Source organism: Salminus brasiliensis, chromosome 11, assembly GCF_030463535.1.
Source record: "Salminus brasiliensis chromosome 11, fSalBra1.hap2, whole genome shotgun sequence".
NCBI classification, from domain to species: Eukaryota; Metazoa; Chordata; class Actinopteri; order Characiformes; family Bryconidae; genus Salminus; species Salminus brasiliensis.
Window position 1 is genome coordinate 30861728 of NC_132888.1, and position 6000 is coordinate 30867727.

Consider the following 6000-nt stretch of genomic DNA (forward strand, 5'->3'; position numbering starts at 1 on the left):
AGTTGTAAAAAGCGCAATACAAATAAATCTGACTTGACTTGACTCTTCTGCATTTTCTCTTTCATTAGTCCAACCAAGCCCGATTTTCCTCCACACATTACAGGTGCGGCGTCTGTGGTTAATCCAACCAATTTTTCTCAGGGCAATGCATTTTTACTTAAGGACTTCTCCACCGCATCAAAAATGTCCCGTACTGTTGTGGTCCCATGCATGCCAGCTATATCCAACAGCTCCTCAGTGACAGAGAGGTCCGACTTCACGTCTCTAATGAAAATGGATAGCTGCGCTGCGCTGTATCCGTGCTGTCTGTGCTTTCATCAAGCGCTAATGAAAAGGTGATGTAGTTGCGCGTCTCTGCGGCCAGCTGTGTTGCCAGGTTTCCTGCAAGTTCCCTAATTCTCTGGTCGGGACACAGCTGCTCACAGACCTTCAGCATACACTGCTTCAAAAATGCACCCTCTGAAAAAGACTTAGATGCGCGAGCGATTTCTTCAGCTACAATAAAGCCAGCTTTCACAGCTGCGTTGTTTTGGGCCGTAGCTCTTGTGAACATATTCTGCTGCGATCGCAGTTTGCCTTTTAATTCTTGTACAATTTGTTGCTTTTCTTGAAGGCTAACTTTGGCATACTGAGCTCCGTGTTTGGTATCAAAGTGCCGACGTAAATTGTACTCCTTGACAACTGCCACCGCCTCATAACACAAAAGACATACCGTTTTTTTTCTCCTTGAAGCACAAACATGTATTCGCCTTCCCATCTCTCTTGAAACTGTCTTCCATCGGCATCAATTTTTCTTTTCCTGGACATTTTGGGATCAATATTTGTAGCTATTTCTTAATTCCACTTGTTGAAAAAAATCACATCAAAAAGGATACACTGTAATCTAGTGGTGAAATGCCGTCACTTGGCGGGCAACAGAGGAAAACAACTCAACACACTTTTAATCAACAATTATAGGACTTCAGTGGTTTCAGTGGTTAAAAATGTTTGAATGTTGTTTTCTGGTCTTTCAGGCAGGAATAATCTTTAATTAGCAGAAGAAATTGTTACATAAATGAATATGATGTATTGTGTCGAGAATGATGCACAATCAGGATTGTGGTGTGATTCTGAAGGGGCCGCATGGCACTTCCAAGCTTTTGCTTTCCCTTTTTGGCGAAATTGATACACGGATTGGACCATGTATCAAAAGGGCCGATGGTAGCAACAGCGAACAAACACTGGTTGGCGCCAGGTTTTTCAACGTTTGCAGAAAAGTTTTGCAAATCCTGAGTCATTTGTATGAACATAACATAGGGAAAATGACACGACAGCTCAATCGGCACATCCTACTCCAAATTTTCCATTTGAACACATTATGATTGAATTCATTGAGCTAACACCATGCCAAAATTACTGGTATTGTCTGATAATCATTTTTCAGCAAATGTCCAGAGTGCTTTCCATGTGGAAAACAAGACACACTCGCAGTAGCAAAATGCTTGCTAAGGGAAGTAATTACTAGAGTACTTCCTTTGGAGTTCCAGTAAAAATTTCATCAGACAATGGCAAGCACTTTTAGAACAAACTGATCCAACATCTTTCTGGTGCTTTGAAATTGATTTGAAAACACATTGCGCTTATCATCCGCAGTCGGCTGGTGCATGGGAAAGTCTAAACCAGACCATCAAATAATTCAAACCGCCAAACAGGACTGAGCCCAATGGAAGTATTATGTAGTTTTCCTAACCTTTCTCTTTACAGGCCAGTTGAATGCTCTCTACAGCAGGTCGATGATCACATGATTGATTATATGAGTGCACTGTGCAAAACTCTTCAGTCTATTCATTCACAGGTGAAAGAGGTGTTGCCAGTGAGTGCTGAGGGTCCTCTACACTCTGTGAAAGTCGGTGACTGGGTGGTAGTGAAAACCTATCGAAGGAAGGCTCATGGATCCACTGCTCACATTGCAAGAGAGAGACTGTTCCAGACAGCTTTGTGTCTAAAACTGAAGATCCAGGTGATCAGGTGACGTGCTAGTAACCTCTCCCTGTTATGCCCAACGTCTCCTATGTAGTGCAAAACTCCACTAGGCAGAAGACGGTTGTTTCCATGCCATGGAAACCAACGCTGGCCCGGAGTAGTGGCCCAGAAGCAGATGCTTGTCGACAAGTTTGCTGTTGTTTCCACTGTTTTCCGTCTAGTGTGTTAAAATTTTCTTTAGGGAAACAGACAGGACTTTGACCTTTGTGTTACACTTGTTCTTACTTATACTTTGCTCTCTCCTATCTTTATGAACAATTGTATTAGATTTTATGACATGTAGAGGTCATTGGAATCGTGGACATAGATCTAAATTCAGATCAACTAGTTCTGAACAGTTAGAATCTTTGTTTGACATTTTATGTTTAAAGGGAGGAAATGTGGTTTTGAGATCATAGTAGTACATAGTCAGGTGATCTATTATCTCTCACATATACCATATGTATTTCATTTCATCATCATTCTCTTAGTAAATTATATCCAGGCTAACATACTACTAGACTTACGCACTTAATCAAAACTTTCGGGTGGACTTTTACTGCTCCATATGAAGGAGACCACAAATCAGTTACCCCCCTTCAGCCGGAGTGGAACAAACTAGCTACTCCTCCGATCCCAAGTGTAGACCTTATCTGTTTTCTCTATGCTGGCCACAGTGAGTTATTGTTCAAGTGACCTCGAAGTTGCATACCAACTCGTTTGGGTATCTCCAGGTGTGAGGGGCTTCTAAAAAACATATTTGAGCTTCCTTCCTCTTCATTAATTATGCACGTATGTTAACGCCCTTTTGTTTATTCATATCACAGTTAGGTGTAACCAATGCACTTCAATAACTTCTTTGTCTTCTGTGAATCAATGGAAAGTGACAACACCCCTTTGGGAAGATATATATGACCTTTTGTAACTTGGTCAACCTTCAGAGATCTCGGAGTATTTGCCAGGAGCTTCTCCCCAGCCGAAAGCTTTTCAATAAATATATTACTTTGGAGCATTAATAGTGATTTCTGCTTATTTAAAAAATGTCCACCATGGCTTAGTGTCAGTTTTAGGTTCAGCTCAGGTTAGGCTTGATTAAAAGTTAGGCCTGACATCAGTTTTAGGTTCAGCTGAGGTTTAGGCTGGATTTAAAGTTAGGCTTGACATCAGTTTTAGGTTCAGCTGAGGTTTAGGCTGGATTTAAAGTTAGGCTTAGTGTCAGTTTTAGGTTCAGCTGAGGTTTAGAGTTGATTTAAAGTTAGGCTTAGTGTCAGTTTTAGATTCAGCTGAGGTTTAGGCTATTTTAAGCAGACCTTTGTAGGAAGATAAAGTAATGGGAGGTAAAATACTGGACAGATCAGGTGGTTATAGGAGAAGACTTTATTGTAGTTCCAGACGACTCAGTTGACCATCTTCCCTCTAGAGGGCAGCAGCATCTTTTTGATTATATTTTCAATAACTTAGTCTCCAATACTAATCTGACAAACTGTTGGAGGACAAGAAACCCCAATGCCAGACAGTACACCTGGTTTAATGCTTCCAATAATGCTCAGTGTTCAAGGCTACACTACTGGTTAATCTCTCACAATATGACGGATAGTATTTAAAGTTGTGAAATTTCAGCATCTCCTTTAACTGATCACTGTTCAGTTCCCTTCTTCCTCTCTTTGAACAAATGTAAATCACCTTTGAATTCAATTAGGAAATTTAATAGTAACCTTTTGCTTAATTGAAGATATTTCACTACTGGAAATTTCACCTTTGAACAAATGGGAGTGGTTTAAATGCAATGTTGGAGCAGCAGCAATTAGGACAGTATGCTTCTAAACAGATGAGGGTCCAACACTCACAACAGACACACACAGACTCGTTCAGCATTGATTAGGAAGTGAATATGGGTTGAATGCAGTGTATTAAGCTTAGCCTGTAGCTCAGCTAGTCTGTGCTGCAGCATGACTGAGGAGACAGAGGCTGCTTCTCTTTAGTGAACTGCATCTCTTCATTTCATTTAGACGGGCTGGAGCACGGTCGAGGAGAAGAACCAGGCTGAACCAGCAGACGGAGTCCAGCCTGTTTCTCTGTGCAGCTGGACACAACACAGAGTCGTGGACGGGTATCCCGGATGTAAAGAGGACCGGCTACATTTATACACTGATCCATTAATCAAGACTTTTATCTTAGATTTTGTCTGAATAACTTAATACTTTTGTCTCAGTCCCTCTGACGCCCACTTTCCAGAATGTGTGAAAGTGTGTAAAACAGAAAGAAGAGAGAGACATTTTTAGGTCAAATAAAGTTCATTTTATTATTTTTATCGGTGATAAATAAGAATGAGAATTATATCAGTGGTATATTAATTTAATTTTGAAAATATCAAATTGACATTTCCGTTGTATTAAAGGTGTAGTTGTATTAAACGACAGAAACGGTCATTGTAGGAGATTAAACTAGACGCTAGGTGGCAGCATGGAGTCAGGAGTCAAATGCTTCAACAGCACTGAACTGTGTTAATACTCTGAAAAGCTTCTCAGTGAGCATCTCTACACCAAAGCTGCTCAAGTACTTCAAGTACATCGCTGCGCTAATGGTGCCCCCTGTGGAGAGTCTTAAGCTCGCGGGAGCCATTACAGCACAGTGTGTAATAAAAACAATCAAAATTTCTAAAGAATTTCATTTTTTAAGCATAAAGGAAAATTATATTACTCTCCAGTGTAAATTAGACTTTCCAGCAGTAAATATTCACAAAGAAATATTTGAAGGAAACAGTGGCGTAGGGTTCAGTTAAACTGCTCACACCACCCAACCTAACCCCTCATATGAGTCGTGTTTTATGTTAAATTAAATATAGGAAATGTTACACAAGGAACGACAACAAATATTTACCATCTCACCCTGAATGTCATGAGAAGCGCCGGGAAGCGAGTCTTTATACAAGGAAGCTGTTACTGACATATAATGATCGCTAGATGGCGATTCTTCCACGCATCATTCAGTTGGCTGTAGAGACTCTCGATATGCCGGGTGAGTTTAAACTGTTCACTGGATGTTCAAAAATATTATTATAATTAAAATTATATTAAATAATCATAGTAATAAAAAAATAATAATAATCATATACATAAGAATAATCAGTGTAATTACAAATTACAAAAGTATATTTAAGTATTAAATAATTGTTTACCGTTGTCTACAGAATATTGGTTCTGAAAGATGCCAATACCCCCTACTGTTACCATAAAGCTATAACTGTCAAGCCCTCGTTATCGTGCCCTCCCCCGGGGCGATCCCGAGCCGCTGCCCAAATAGGGACTTCCTGATCGTGTCTGTTTATTTGTGTTGATTCATTGTTCATGTGTTTCACCTGGGACTGGGTGTACTAAAGGAGTGTAGTTCCCTTTGTTTTCTGCCGTGAATTGACTCGACTGGAATCCCTGTGACGCTCTGGGATTCATCACGCGTTACGGCCGTGTTCAGCTCAGCTCTAGTTTTGCAGTCCATGTTTAGGAGAGATTCTCCATCTTACTCGGAGGCAAGCGAGGTACGTTCGCTTCCTGCTCAGGTTCCAAGGCGACCTACATTTTAGGCAGTACTCTGCAGGTTCAGGTTAGGTCTGCCCTGCTTTCTAGTCTGGCAGCTGGCTCTCCAGCTACCCCTGTGTGTTTACGATATCATAGTCTGTTTCGAGAGGCAAGCGTGTTACATTCGCTTCCTGCTCAGGTTCCAAGGCGACCTACGTTTTAGTACTCTGCAGGTTCCGGTTAGGTCGGCCTTGCTTGCTGGTCTAGCGGCTAGTTCCCCAGCTACCTTCGTTTGTACACAGAGCTCAGCTCTGTCCTTAGTTTTGTTTCTCCCCTCTCTGCCCAAGCGAGGCTTGTGGTTTTGTGTTTATCTCCCCTTTAGTTCTCCCCTGGTTTACTCTCGTTCAGCTCCCTGCTCCTCCCAGTCCCGGGTTTGTTTTGTTCGCCATCTGATTTGTGGTGTTTTGGTTCTGTTCATGGTTTT